The following is a 16421-nucleotide window of genomic DNA, read 5'->3' as shown; positions in this document are numbered from 1 at the left end:
GAAATAATAAAAATTAAGGCAGAGATAAGTGAAATAGAGAATAAAAGAACAATAGTTGCAGTCGTTGAAACTAATTGCTGCTTCTCTGAAAAGATAACAAAATTAACAAAACTTTACCTAGGACTAAGAGAAAAGAGGAAGATTTAAATTGCTAAATCAGAGATAAGAGTGGAGACATTACTATTGATTCATTGATTCAATAGAGATAAGAGAATATAAGACCAGCTGTACATTTAAAAAAAAAAGGATAACTTAGATGAAATGGGTGAATTCCTAGAAACATAAGATCTATCAAGACTAAATCATTAAGAAATAGAAAATCTGAATAGATTTATGACTAATAAAGATATTGAATCAGTAATCAAAAATCTTTCCAAAAACAAAAGTCTTGGACTTGATGGTTTCACTAGTGATTCTACAAAACGTTTAAAGAGCTAATACCAATCCTTCTCAGACTTTTTGAACAAATTGAAGAGGAGGGAACACTTCCTGACTCATTTTATAAGGCCAGCAGAACCCTGATACCAAAGCCAGACAAAGCCACTACAAGAAAAGGACACACATCTCATATAAATATTTATGTCAAAATCTTCAACAAAGAGAATTCAGCCCTATATTAAAAGAATTATACACCATGACTAAGTAGGATTTATTCCTGGAACACAAGAATTGTTCAACATATGAAAATTGAGTAGTATAATACATTACATCAATAAAATAAAAGGGAAACTCCCACTTAATCATCTGAATCGATGCCAAAAAATATTTGACACAATTCAACACCCTTTCATCATAGAAATACAACAACATAAGAATAGAAGGAAACTATACCAACATCATAGAAGTTATACCTTCTTGAATAACGAGGGAATTAGAGGCAACATACCCATGACAGTTGAAAATCTGTGTATAACTTTACAGTTGACCCTCTGCACCTGCAGTTCTGCATCCATAGATTCAAGAATGTATCATGTAGTACCATTGTATGTATTTATTGAAAAAAATGCATGTAAGTGGATGTACACAGTTCAAATCCATGTTGTTCAGGTGTCAGCTGTATATGAAAAGCCATGTTTCATATATAAAACAGCAAACATCACACACAATGGTGAAAGACTGAAAGCTTTTCCTCTAAGATCTAGGGACAAGGCAACGATGCCCACCTCACAACTTCTATTTAACACAGTACTGGAAATTTTACCCAGAGCAATTAGGAATGAAAAAAATATAAAAGGCACACAAGTTGGAAAAGAAGAAGTAAAATTATCTCTGTTTGTAAACAATATGATCTTACATGTACAAAACCCTAAAGACTCAACAAAAAAGAGTTAGAACTAATAAGTGTATTCAGCAAAGTTACAGGATAAACATCAACACACAAAAATTGCATTTCTGTACATGAACAAAGTGAAAATAAAATTAAGAAAACAATTTAATTTATAATAACATCAAAAATAATGAAATGCGATTTAGCTTCACCAAGGAGCTGACAGACATATGCAATGAAAACTTCAAAAAATCGCTGGAAAAAATTAAAGAAGACATAAATAAATGGAAAGACATCCCATGTTTATGGATTGGAAGACTTAATATTCTTACTACCCAAAAGTAAAAGACTTACTACCCAAAGTGACTCAGTGTAATCCCTATCGAAATCTCAATAATGATTTTTTTTTCCCCCAGAACTAGAAGAACCCATCCTAAGATTCATATGGAATCTTAAGAGTCCACAAATAGTCAAAACAATCTTAAAAAGAACAAAACTGGAGGATTCACACTGCCTGGTTTTAAAACTCACTACAAAAAGCTGCAATAACTAAAATCAAGTGTGGTATCAGCACAGAGACAGACATATAGACAAATGGAATAGAATGGAGAGCCCAGAAATAAACCATCACATACATGGTCAAATGATTTTTGAAAAGAGTGCCAAGACTATTCAACGGGGAAAGGACAACCTCCTCAACAAATGGTGCTGGGACAACTGGACATCCACTTGCTAAAGAATGAAGCTTGATCCTTACCTAACACCATATATAAAAATGAATTCAAAGTGGGTCAAGGACCTAAATATAAGACCTATACAATGGAACTCTTGGAAGAATAGATAGGACAAAAGCTTCACAACATTTATTTTGGTAATGATCTCTTGGATATGACACTAAAGGCACAGGTATCAAAAGAAAAAATAGATAAATGGAACTGAAAATTTTTTAAAAATTGTGAAACAAAAGACGGTATCTGCAGAGTAAAAATGGAACCAATAGAATGGGAGAAAGTATTTGCAAATCATCTATTTGATAAGAGATTATATCCAAAGTATATAGAGAACTTTTTTGGGGGGTTATTCCCACATTATGTAGAACTTCCCAGGCTGGGAATCAAACCTGCACCATAGCAGCAACCCAAGCCACTGCAATGACAATGCTGGATCCTTAACATGCCTGTGCCACAGAAGAACTCCAGACTATATAGAGAACTTTTAAAACTCAACAACAATGGGAGTTCCCATTGGGGCTTGGTGGTTTAAGAACCTGACTAGTATCCATGAGGATGCAGGCTGGAACCCCTGGCCTCTCTCAGTGGGTTAAGGCCTGCATTGCCACGACCTGTAGTATAGGTGGAAGATGTGGTTTGGATCAGATCCAAACCACATCTGGCATTGCTGTGGCTGTGGCTGTGGCCAGCAGCTATAGCTCTGATTTGACCTCTAGTCTGGGAACTTCCATATGCCACACTGGTGGCCCTAAAATAAAAAAATGAACAAAGAACTTGAATAGGTATTTCTTCAAAGAATGTAGGCAAATGGCCAATAAGTACATGAAAAGATGCTCAAATCACTAATAATTAAGGAAATGTAAATCAAAACTACAATAAGATAGCAATCCACACCCACAGGATGGTTACTTTGAAAAAAACAGAAAATACCAAGTGTTGGTAAGGATATGGAGAAACGAGAACCCTGTGCACTGTTGGTGGAAATGTAAAATAGTACCACTACTGCGGAGAACGTTATGATTTCCTCAAAAAAAATTAAAAATAGAATTATCATGTGATCTAGAAATTCCACTTCTGAGTATATACTCAGGAGAATTGGAAACAGGGTGTCAAAGAGATAAACGTACACACGTGTTCATAGGAGCTTTATTCACAATTACTAAATGTAGAGCAATCTAATTGTCCATTGACTGATGAATGGATAAGCAAATGTGGTTAAATATATATAATGGAATATGATTCAGTCTTAAATAGTAAGGAAATGGTGCAGTATACTACATTATGGATGAATCTAAAGGGCATTATGCTAATAAGCCAGACACAAAAAGACAAATACTATGTGATTCCACTTATACGAGGTACTTAGAGCAGTCAAAAATCATAAAAACAGAAAATGAAATGGTTGCCAGGGCCTGGGGAAAGGAGAGAAGGAAAGTTATTGTTTAATAGGCATAGATTTTCAGTTTTGTTAGATGAAAAGAGTTAAATGGATGATGGTAGTGATGGTTGCACAGCTGTGTGAATGTATTTAAAACCACTGAACTGTGCACTTAACAATAGTTAAGATGGGAGTTCCCTGGTGGCCTAGTGGTTAAAGGATCTTGCATTGTCACTGCTGTGGCTCAGGTTGCTACTGTGGTGCAGGTTCGGGTCCCGGCCCTGGAACTTTTACATGCTATAGATAGGGCCAAAAAAAAAAGAAAAAAAAAAAAAGGTAAGATGGTAAATTTCATGTTATACATATTTCATCACAATTTTTTTAAAGAATAGACTCTAGATGCCTTCTGCCAAGATTTTCTTCATTCCTATCTTACCAACCAGTTCTTTCTTTGGGGTCAAAATTAAATCCTGAATAGCAGATTTTTTTTTTTTTTTTTTTTTTTTTACTGCAGAGAAACTGTGAAAAAGGCAGATTAAGAATTGTTTTTCTGTCATAGATGACAGAATCACTGCCCACAAGTGAGGCAGAATGACGACATCCTTTTATTGGAAAGAGAACTGCAGAGATGTTGCCATTCTGTCCGGCTTGTGGTCAATAGTTCATTCATCTGCGACAGGGAAACATTGAGTCTGTGTCTAGCCAGGTAATTTGTAATTTATTCCTAAAATCATTGTCAGTTTCAAAATCTTTCTCTCCTTTTACCCTCATCCCCTCCCTTTGGCTCATATACTTTCTGTAAGTATATGATTTCTTAATTTAGAGAGTTTAAGAGTTAGCCTTTCTAGTGCTCTATTTCTTTGAACAAATTTTAACTCATCATTTTATCTTCAATATTTATATGAAAAAAATTTCCTGACATATGTAATTTGCATAAAACTATAAAATTACATCGCTCATTATTCACATGCTGTAATTGATGTACAGCTAGCTAAATTGAAAGAAACAAAACCCAAAGGGAAAAAAAGAAAATAAATTAGTATATACCTCATTTACAAATATTGAACCTGGAATGAGTTTCAATATTCATTATGAAAGTCAATTTTTAAGTGCTAGACTAACAGATTTTTTTTAAGTTCTGGATTTGTAAACGACATGAGAAAATGATTCCTTGATTTGGATACATTATGTACTAATCTGTTTTCAAAGGGTTCAAGTCTAGAGAATTTATTTTATAGTGACCAACCAAAAGAATAATATAAGAGGCACTCTGATTAGAATTTATTTCTGATTATTTCCTGAAAATCAGAATTTCTAAGAGCAAATATTAAAAATAGCTACTCTTACAATTCCCTGCAGAGCAGGGAGAAAATATTAAAATTTTATTTATTTTTATTTTTTAAAATGAGGGAAATTAAATCTTAATAAAGTATTGGTTGACATAGGCATCCTCTCCCAAGTTTTTCTTTGAGTAAAAATAATTAAAATAATATGAGGAAAGCAATACGGCAACCAAACACTGGCAAATAATTGTGATAGATACCTAAATCACATTGTGGGAAGGATTTAAGAAACAAGTGTTAGGAGTTCCTGTCATGGGTCAGTGGAAATGCATCTGACTAGCATCCGTGAGGATGCAGGTTCAATCCCTGGCCTCTCTCAGTGGGTTAAGGATCCGGCATTGCCGTGAGTTGTGCTGTAGTTTGCAGATGTGGCTGAGATCCTGCATTGCTGTGGCTGTGGTATAGGGCAGTGGCTACAGCTCCAATTAGACCCCTAGGCTGGGAACCTCCATATGCTGCAAGTGTGGCCCTAAAAAGACGGAAGGAAGGAAGGAAGGAAGGAAGGAAGGAAGGAAGGAAAGAAAGAAGGAAAGAAGGAAAGAAGGAAAGAAAGAAAGAAAGAAAGAAAGAAAGAAAGAAAGAAAGAAAGAAAGTTAGTTTTAGAACAAATTTCACAGCATGGGAGCCTTGCTATTCAGTTGGAGGAAAGATGAATGTTTCTACAATATCAGGGCTTATATTGGATTCTGTTTTAATTATATAGTAAATTTTATGTTATATAAGCAGTGGCAATCAGCAGAGGTCATACTGCTCCTTTGGAACGTTTTAGAAACGGAGTTCATTTTTGATAACCACAGTGATTAGGGAGGAGGCACTTACTGGCATTTAATGAGTGGAAGCCAGTGATGCCATTTGTGGAATGGTTTTGTACAATGAACCATTCTCTTTGATCGCAGACAAGCTCCAAAGGTCTTACTGGACACTCATGTAAGTAAAAAACCTGCTAATTATCTGAGCCTAGAAACAAGCTGTTTTACATAATAAATTCGAAATATTGTTTGTATACTTTTCACATATGCTGCATTTTTTGAGAATATAATCAGTATGCAAAATGAGAGAAAATTGTATTTTGGAACTTCGTTAAGAGTTGTTTACAAACAACTCTTGTTCTTTCAGCAATCATGAACTGAGTTTGTAACTCATTTGGCAGCAAAATCTGACCTGAACTGATCTGAGGCTATTTGAAAAATCAAGTCATTGGTGGCAACAACACCTTTATCAGTAATTTAACTGTCACATTCACAAATCAGTACAAAGAAATGACGTTGACCCTCTCTACTCAAAATGTCAAGTTTTGAGTAGACCAGCAGTATCAGAATCACAAGCTTGCTAGAAATGCCCCACCCTAGACATATGAAAATCAGAATCTACATTTTAACATGAGCCACAGGTGATCTGTATGCACATAGAAATTTGAAAAGAAATGGTGTGGACAATAATTAGATGAAAATCTATCTTAAAAAACAACCAGTATTCATTACAAAGAGTAAATATCTATCCCCTTTATTGTTTTCCAGTGTGGTTTGTTTGAGAATATTACATATTGAGAGTTATTCTACTTTATTATCATTTACCTTCTCTTATTTATCTTTAATTGTCAATATACATTTGTATTTTTTGAAATTATGAATTGTTCCATTTCAAGATAATAAAGAGGATGTTACAACAATAATAAGGGTGTGCTGCTCTGATAGGGCTGAAAGCTACAAAAAAAAAAAAAAAAAAGAAGAGATGTACTTAAGGAAAAAAGTGGATTTGCAGCATATATGAATTATGTAACAAAAGCTATGTTTTTTTGGAAAAAAAATGTATCAATGTAACCACTGATGGAAGAGTTTCTTTGAGTGGAACAGAATTTGGATTCTGGAATAAAAATACAGAGGTAGCTTCAAAATAAGTTTATTCACTGCATCATTCAGAGGCAAGAAGCTCTTGCAGCAAAGAAGATGAAGCTACAAGTGTGCAAATCGCTATATCACTAATATAGATAATGGTATAAAAATCAGACCTTTAAACCAAAGCTAACTACTCACTGTTCTTGGAAGAGATAATGATGAAAACATTGTGTATCCCAGACAAGGTTGCCAGTTTCATCATGGCTGAGTATTTTTTAGAACTGTCACATTTAAAGGAGTGACACATTCCTATTTTCTAAAACACTAGTGTTCCACACTCTGTCTTTTCTATGATAACAAGTATCTATCAATTCTGTAATAGTAAAGCAGAATTTAAAATTAAACTTGTCTCTTCAAAATAAAAGTATCATTTTCATAACAAGTGGGAGAGTTTATGCATTTGAAAGAAATGTGGGCTATGGTAAAGAGCATAATGATAGCAAACCTTTGGAAGTGCTTCCTTCTTAACTGATTGACTTTGGAAAATATGTGTCACCTGTATAAATTCTCACATCTGCTCACTTGAAAAAGCTTGGAATTGGAGTTCCTGTCGTGGCACAGCAGAAATGAATCCGACTAAGAACCATGATGGGTTGGATCCCTAGCCTTGCTCAGTGGGTTAAGGATCTGGTGTTGTTGTGGTTGTGGCAAAAAACAATGCAGCTATAGCTCCGATTGAACCCCTACCTAGGAACCTCCATATGCCGCAAGTGTGGCCCTAAAAAGCAAACAACAACAACAACAAAAAAAAACACAACACAAAAAAACCTTGGAAAAATCTTTGCCAAAATGACTTTCAAATGGATTTTGAATCTACTTGCTAAATACAATTGTTAAAAACATTACAAAGCAACACATCTGATTAGTTGGCAAAAAACAAAAAGTCTTCTAAGATACTGAATGAATTGGGAGGCGGTAGGGAAAGAGTTTTTACTCCTTGTCTCCAGGGTCTACTCCATTCTGTTTTAATTCAGGTCTGTGATGCTCTATGCAAAATTCTAAAATCCAAAAAGTTCTGAAAACCAAAAATTTTGTTCATAAGTCACTTGGCAGGAAAATCTGAAGTAAGTTGATTCAAACCTATATCTAGTCTCTATTTCTCCACGAAGTGTGTCTATTCATTCCTTTTGCTGCAGAAACATGAGGGTGTTTAATTGTGAGGTGTTTCCCCAACCTTCAGCGGGGGTATTATATAATACATGCTATATGAATTTTCCAAAATTCATAAAATTCTGAATATCATAAATTCATCCAGTCCTAAGGATTTTGGAGCTTGTGGACATGTACAGAGGGGTCCCAGTGGTGAATATAAGATGAACAAAGAATTGCAAAGTATTTTTGATGATAAACAGGGGTCTTTTTCACTGTGTTTTAATGTTAAGGATCTATAACTCTGAAATTTGTTTCCTGAATTTTTGTTTTGTTTGTTTTTTGTCTTTTTGGTTTTTTTTTTAGGGCCACACCCATGGCATATGGAGGTTCCCAGGCTAGGGGTCTAACCGGAGCTGCAGCTGCTGGCCTACACCACAGACACAGCAACATAGGATCTGAGCCATGTCTGCAACCTACATCACAACTCATGGCAATGCCGGATCCTTAACCCACTGAGCAAGGCCAGGGATCGAACCCGCAAACTAATGGTTCCTAGTTGGATTCCTTTCTGCTGCGCCATGACAGGAACTCCTGAATTTTTGTTTTTAAAAGGATAGTGGAGTCACATCTTTGGCCAGAGGGTTCGTAATTCAAAGTCATCGTCCCACTAAAGAAATAATATACGTGTGTGTATGTGTGTAAAAATTTTCTTCTTTCTCTTTTCACTTTGTCCTGGCAGGGGGTTCTGACTCTTGGAAACACTCAGAGCTTAACTGAAGCTGAGAGGTTTCTAAGTGAGGCTTTCTCTATATCTGGGTGTGAAGATAGGGCAGTCTTGACTGGCTTATAAATGAGGCTAAGGCATGAGACTGAAAGTGGACATTTAGTGTGACAGATTGTACAAGTATAAAAAGCTATATAGCAACAATTTAGTGTGAGTGTCCATCTGATTACATTTCTACTGGAAAATGAAAAGTGATGGAGGCAAATGAAAATGTTTTCCAAACCCCTTAGCTGTTAGTAAGTGTTTGCCAAGAAAACACTTCCACATACATATACCCAATGGAATATTACTCAGCCATCAAAAAGAATGAAATACCATCATTTTTAGCAACATGGGTGGACCTAGAAACTATCATGTTAAGTGAAGTCAGCCATACAATGAGACACCAACATCAAATGCTTTCATTGACATGTGGAATCTGAAAAAAGGACAGACGGAACTTCTTTGCAGAATAGATGCTGACTCACAGACATTGAAAAACTTATGGTCTCCGGAGGAGACAGTTTGGGGGTTGGGGGGATGTGCTTGGGCTGTGGGATGGAAATCCTGTGAAATCAGATTGTTATGATCATTATACAACTACAGATGTGATAAATTCATTTGAGTAATAAAAAAAATGAAGAAAAAAAAAAAAAGAAAAAAGAAAACACTTCCACAATTCTCTGGAGGTCCTAAGAGATGAGAAGGCACACAGGCAGGGGTCCAAGTGACTCTTATCCTGGGAAGTTTTGCCATTCTATTAGTATTAAAGAAAACTTGTATAACATGTCCTTCTATTTATAATATGTCCTTCTATATGTAAGTATATCAAACTATACTATTTCTAGTATAACAACTTTCTAAATGTAAACTGAACTAGGAAAGTAAAAAATCAAATAAATGTGTATAGAAATATTTCACTTAGAAAATGCAAAGAATATTAATGTGTAATAGAGTCTGAATCTAGATGCTTTTGAGACTATAGGTATAATATCTGATTTCAACTGGCACTCAATTTCTGATGCAAAAAAGTTGAATTCGCTGTATGTTTATTTTGGCAAAGGCTGAGTCAAAACTTGATGGGAAAGAAATTTGCCTTTAATTTTGAAATGGGAATATGTGTGGTACAGGAACTGGTCTGAGGGCAGTAGAACTGAGTGCTACACAACAAAATTGCCATCACTCAAACTTACATTTCATAAACATTTGCCCAGATGAAAAGTAAAAATGCAACAGTAATGCCTTCACTTATTCATCTCCCCATGAACTTTACATGGTCAGGGAATGATTAATGCCTTGACAAGACGAGTAAGGTTCATCCTAAATATCTGTTTTCTTGAATTTTTTTTTTTGCTTTTTAGGTCCGCACCTGCAGCATATGGAGGTTCCCAGGCTAGGGGTTAAATTGGAGCTACAGCTATCAGCCTACACCACAATCACAGCAACAGCAACAAGGATCCCAGCCTCATCTGCAACCTACACGACAGCTCAAGGCAATGCCAGATCATTAGCCCACTGAGCGCGGCCAGGGATGGAACCCACAACCTCATGTTTCCTAGTAGGATTCGTTTCTGCTGTGCCACAATAGGAACTCCATTTTCCTGAATACTGATTTCTTTCCCATCTACACCAAGATGCAGAATCCGACCCCTTCCAACACTTCCATGACTCTCACTCTAGTCAATCCTTCCTTGAACTGTTGCTTGGTCTCTTGGATTCTACCTTCACTGCCCCCTCCCCCGCCCCCGCCGCCCCAGTGTGGTCCTTCTAAAGCAAAAGTCAGAATGTGTCACTCTTCTGCCTTGAGCTTTCAATATCAATTAACTTCATTTTTTAATGATTTTTATTTTTTTGTGTTATAGTTGATTTATACTGTTTGTCAATTTCTACTGTACGGTCAATTAACTTTAAATTCAAACTCCTCTTCTTAGCCTGCCACCCCCACCCCCACTCCCTCCCCCACTCCATTTTTCTATTACTTTACTCCTTGTTCACACCACTCTATTCACCTTTGCCTCCTTACTCTTCACTGGAAATACCAAATGCATTTCTAATCCACTTATAATCCATGGCCTTTGTACTACCTAGTCCCTCTGTCCAGATGCTCTTCCTCCAGACATCTGCAAACCTTGCTCCTTTTCTTGTTGTTCCAGTGTCACCTTATCAGAGAGGACTTCTCTGTCAACCTCTCTCAACCTCACCCTGGAAGCCCCTGTCTTTCCCTTTAACTTGATTTATATTTTTTTATAGTACTCATCTCCTACATATCTCAGTCTATCCTCCTACAGAAAGCAGAGGCTTCATCTGTTTTATTCAGGTAGTATCCTCTTTTAAACTTAGCATTGTAAAAACCCACTATATTGCAGCTACTAAAACATTTACGTGCAACATAGGGGGGTTTTATAATGTACGAATGAATGAAAACTCATAGTTGGTGTTAGTTTAAAAGTTAAAAACACCTAGATGTGTTTGTAGAAAATATATTAGCTTTGAAAAAAAAGTTAGTTTTTCTTTATGATGGGTTCCTAGAGCATTACTTCCTTGAGATCATTTTTTTTTTTACCTTGCAAATTACGGATTTTTTTGCAACTGATTATAGTTGCTTTGACAGTTACCTTAATATGATTCTGGCAACCAACTGACACAACTATATTAGTCTAAACAAATATTCACTCTTTTACATGATTTTGCATTTTTTCTCATTTAATAATTATGCTACTTTGTATAAGTGAACACATTCATGAAAATGAGTACAATTTTAAAAGCTGCATAAACATCAAAGATATAAGGATATTTTAATCAAGTTTTTAGATTGACTTAATGACTGTTAGGGCAGTTGGATCATTTTGGGCTTTGAGATATGAAAACACTTCAAAGGGACTGGCTGAGACTAACTGAGAAGATTATCTCTGGTGTTTTGGTTGGGGCCGTAGGCATCAGTGTGGCCTCTTTTTAAAAAGTCACCTGGTACCCCACACACTGACCGCTGCTGGGAGAAATTCTGAAATATATGAACGGTCCACAGGAAGCTAAAGTGAAGATCTAGAGTCACTAAGCTTCTGTACACCTTGGCAATATCCACTCTGCTCCTCATTCTCTCTTGAAGGTTCTGGTCCTAACCACTGTCATTTTTTTTTTTTTTTTTAATTTTAAGCCTCTATAATCACACTGTTCTCATCTTTCATTCTGTCACTGTTATGATGGCTAAAGTAATTTATGATGGCAGGTGACCGAGGATAAAATATCCTGCTTCCTACTCTGTGTTTCCTGAGTAACATGTTAATGATGAACCAATGAAGCCACTAATCAGGGGACAATTAGGTGGATGGTATGAGACAGAAGTCACACAGGTTATGTTTGAGAGGGTTATCAGGAGACAAGAAATGAATGTAGATCCTTGCTCTGAAGGAAAAGGCCCCTAGGGGCTCAAAGACTCAAGACAAGGCTGAGAGACAAGACTGGAAACAGCGGATACGAAGGAAGTTCCAGAGGGTTAAAAACAAATCAGGAAATGGGAAACTGTCTCTAACTGGGTCACCGGGTCAGGGCCAAGCTGCTGCGACAGCTACTGCCTCTGCTCAGTGAGCCCAACCCCGAAGCTACCTGCTCCCTCCTTCCTTGGGATTCCCTCCACCTGGCCTACAGAGTAAATGGAGTTGGTGGTGGAAATAGAGAGGAAGGATCTGCCCTTTGCCTTGGAGACTGGTGCCTAAATCGCCTAAATTGCCCTCTTGTTGAGACTATACACATTTGGGGAGATGTAATTCTTCTTTATAAGAAAACAGAATTATCAGATATGACAATGAATCCTGGGCACCCAAAAATAATCCAGATGATTTGGACAGCAGGGTACATATAAAATATACCACAAAGTAAAATCTGGGGGAGCACACTGGCATGTAAATTTTATAGAGTATTCTATAAATAATATGTATATGTATAGATGAACAATATGCTTCTATTAAAAGCATCAGTGCAAATTAACGAGAAATAATATCACAGAAAAAAAAGCAATAGGTATGAATAGATCATTTTCAGTAAATTATAAATAATAAACATGAAAAATAGTGTTCATTATTGATTATTGGAGAAATGCTGATTAAAACACAGTATGATTTTGATCCATCACATTTTCAAATTATAAGCAAAATAATAATATTGGAAGGTATTTTTTCAGCATCTCAAAGAGCTTCAAAAATGTTTATAAATGTTGATCTAGTAGTAGTTCCTCTTTTAAGACTCTATTCTAAGAATTTAGAGTCCTCACCTCAAAATTCTAAATCTCAACAAAGATTGGTATCCACAGTGTTCATTTCAGAATGACTTAAAAATTTCCAAAAGGTCTGGAAACACCCTAAAAGCCATCAATAGATGAATAGATAAGTAAATAATTAGAACAATTAGCAAATAATAAATAGTAAATAATTCTTCAACCACTAAATTGAAAATTTTAGTGACAGCAAAAATACTCAATTTATAAATATTCAGTGAGATAAACAAGATTCTAAATTTTATAATGGGGTGTTAATTTTGAAACAAATGTTTATGCAGAGAAAACAAAAAGGAAATATTACAAAATGGTATTAGTGGTATGTGGTAGGATTATAGGTAATTTTAATAAAAAATTGCTTTCTATAATCTCCAAAACCTTGTATTTTTGTAAAACATAAATGTAAAAATTATAAAAATGGGCATATATTTACTTTTATACTAAGAAAAGATTAAAACTGAAGAGGATTTAGAATACCACTGGTCTGATAAAAATGTCAAATGTTTCCAAATGGATATACAAGAGGATTTCATAGTCATTTTTTCTTGACATCTCTGACAATATGCAAGATTTGGAAAAACAACCACTAACAATCAGCAAATCTCTCAGGAAAAATTACTTACAGAATGGTACTATATATAAAGCTTATCTTTGACAGTCCATAGCTTAAGTTTATCGTTAAACAACATATGGCATTTTCCTATTTTATTCCTCTAGTTCAGGGAAGCAGAAATTCTATTACTGTGAGTGCACTTAAATATTTTATTTCCAATTATAGTTAATAGAAAAACCTATTGCCAAATGTTTTCATGATGACACTTAGAACCTTGGGACGCAATATTATAGCCCACTGCTTCTCAATCAAAAGTGTTATAATTTCTAAATACAAGCTTGTAAGAGTGCATTGCTTGTATGTATAAAACTTATCAAATCATCTGTGACTAATAAAACTTGAGAAAGAAGGGGAGGAAAGGGTATTCAACCTTTCGGTAACATGCTTGTCTTATACTTGCCAAATTCCTCTTAGGCAATACTCTGTTCAGAGAGCCATGTGTTTAATTGTAAAAATCTGTCAGTCTCATAGGATTCAAAAGATATCAATCATTTTTGTCAACAAAGAAAAGAGTGAAGGCTATGTGACTCTTCTTAGGAAAAGATGTGCTCAAGAGGGAAAAAAATGCAGTCCAGGGAGGGCTGAGCAACTATAGGTTACAGGAAAACAAGAGTTCCAGACTATAATTTCATTCCTCCTCCTCTACTTTGGAGTCGAATATTATATTTTTCATTTCACATAGTTCCATGTGCTCAGTAAGATTATGCAACTCGGCCAGTCTCGGCCGTGCAATATCCACTAAATGTTTTATAGAGGCCATCAATATTAGCAGTTTGGGGTATGTGGAGGCCATAGCTTCCTTCGGCTTTGGCAGAATGGCAATGTTGTGTAATGAAGTTGGAGCTGGCCTATATTCAAAGCTATATTTCAAAAGGGCTGCTAGTCAAGCCACATGACAAGTGGTTCTTTTTTTCTTAGGACTTTATTCTAAGTGGCCATCAAAACTGCTGTATTACAACAGTTCCATGGGTGGAATGGGAATTTTCCATGTTTTACTCCTGATTTATTATTTTATACTAAGATTTCTGAATTATACCTTACTCGAGCTTTAAAGACATCAGGACACAAAGTTCAGTTTCCTGAGTTCTTGGTTGGGTGATCTTAGGCTGGTTACTTCACTTTTCTGCCTCAGTGTCCTTGCTTGTAAATTAGTGATACATCTACACCAGGGAGTTGGAAGAAAGCTTATAGATGACTTCGACAAAACTCCAACTCCTTAATTGTGTCACCTCAGGCAAGTTATTTCACTTTTTTTTTTTTTTTTAAATCTTAATCCCTACTTGTAAAATAGACCAATTGTGGTTACCAGCTACAATAGATTATGATTAGATACAAAGTTCCTACAGCAGTGCCTGGGCACTGGGCGGCTCAAGAGGACCCGATAATACAATAAAAATGCTAGCGAATATGCCCTCGGTTGACGCGGCTGGGTTATGAAACTTTGGGAGAAAAGAGAAACAGAAGCGGGGACCAGGAAAGAGGACCAGCTTCCGCGCCCTCCTGACCAGCGGGGCGACCAGCCTGCGCTGCGACTCTCCCGGACCGGCACCACCTCGCCCCACCCCTGCCAGGCCTGCGCGAATCCGGGCGGCGGCACAGCGCGGTCCCCAGTCAGGCCCTCCCTCCTTCCCTCCTCCCGCGCCTCCTGCGGTGCCAGCTGCGTCCGAGCCCCAAGAAACCGCCGCCGCCGTGCCGGTTCCTGCGGCCGCCCTCGCTCCACAGGTAGGAGCCGTGCCGTGGTCCGGGAGCCTGGATTCCCCCGCGCTCGCCCTCCGCCCCTCCTCCCGCCGGCCCCAGGCAGCTGGCTGCTCCCCGCCCAAGTTGGACGGGACCTTGGCAGTGGCGTTGGCGGCCGGCGCCAGCGCCGTGCGGCCTCGCAGGACCGGCTTCCCTAGCAGCCCCACGGGGTCTCCTGTGCAAGCCTTGGTCCCGGGTTCCTGCAGAGCGGACGCTGACAACTTCGGCGCGCACTTTTGTCAGGGCGAGCGGCTGCCTGGAGCGCAGAACCGTTCTGGCTCCAGGCCGAAGTTGGGGCGTGCTCTGCAGGATGCACCCACCCACCTCGCCGCCAGGGACCCCAGTGCCGTGTGTTGGATGCCTCTGTGTTACTTCGCGCGCCCGGGGTTAGCGTGCGCTGTGAAATGACCGGGATGGCGGGTGCGATGGGACTAGCATCCCAGACCAACCAGGAAGTGTTGCATTCCGAGGCTTAAAGCCCAGCCTGCCAGATGCACCGTCCTGGCGTGTGGCCACACAGCTGCTCGCGGGGGCGCCCACGAGATGATGACGCCAGGGTGGGGCTAGGGAAAGGAGGCAAGGAGCTGGGCGTGTGTAAAGAGATTTATTTTTCTCGCCCCATCTCAACGAATTTGTGGCTTAGGTCTGGGATCCAAGAGGGCGGTGCTCCAAGCCTCGGATAGGATTTTGTGACGCCCTTCGGAACTAACCCTTGTGGAATCAGCTCAGTACTACAGACACGCCTGTATTTGTTCCTTTTCCAAGTCTCAGATTATTGTCTTCTTTATTTCCTCTGTAAAGTAGTAAACGCAAGTAGATTTTTAAGGACGACAAGGGTTTCTACGTTTGCTTACCCATAGGTTTCTCCGCAGAATGAGGAATTCGCTAAACTTTACCTGCCGGGCCTGCCAATTAGTTTAGACCACCTTTTGAGTGCTTTCCCAGGGCTTTTGGGAGTCCAGGCACCTAGAGACCTTTGTGTTGGGTTTAATGGCTAGTTAATGGTAGTGCAATGAAAATGTAAGGCATGAAAAGAATCTACAGCTTGAGCTATGAACAGACACCACAATTACACACTGCCTATTTAAGAAAGAATTTCTTTCAGTATTCAATGTTTTATGATAACATATATAAAAGTGAATTGTACACAGGCTTTTAACTTGAATTTGCACTCAGCCTTTAAATGTCGTTTGGGGATCTTTTCCCTAATTGGTTGAGCTCCCAACCTGTCTTCTCAGGATCTGGTATAATTCACAATCCATATTAAAAAAATGTGAGTAGTTAAGGCTTTGAGGAAGATGTGTCTTTACCATGTTTGTCCATGATGTCAGA

At 37.8% G+C, this 16421-nt stretch overlaps 1 protein-coding gene across 17 annotated transcripts in view; it reads left to right on the top strand.

Annotated features, from left to right (window-relative positions):
* The first annotated feature begins 14830 nt into the window (after positions 1 to 14830).
* PLD1 (phospholipase D1) overlaps positions 14831 to 16421 on the top strand; it is a 224320-nt gene continuing 222729 nt past the window's right edge. For 16 of the 17 annotated variants that reach the window (XR_014822370.1, XR_014822368.1, XR_014822373.1 and 13 more), the window contains exon 1: positions 14993 to 15074. The gene's annotated coding sequence lies outside the window, so the exon portion shown is untranslated. 17 annotated transcript variants of the gene reach the window in all.

This window comes from Sus scrofa, chromosome 13, assembly GCF_054392235.1.
Source record: "Sus scrofa isolate SSC_HxYL_T2T_F1_AM1 chromosome 13, Sscrofa_HxYL_maternal_Yorkshire_Landrace_v2.0, whole genome shotgun sequence".
In the NCBI taxonomy this organism is placed as follows: Eukaryota; Metazoa; Chordata; class Mammalia; order Artiodactyla; family Suidae; genus Sus; species Sus scrofa.
Note: the sequence above shows the minus strand (reverse complement) of the source record. Positions and strands in the feature narration are given on the sequence as shown.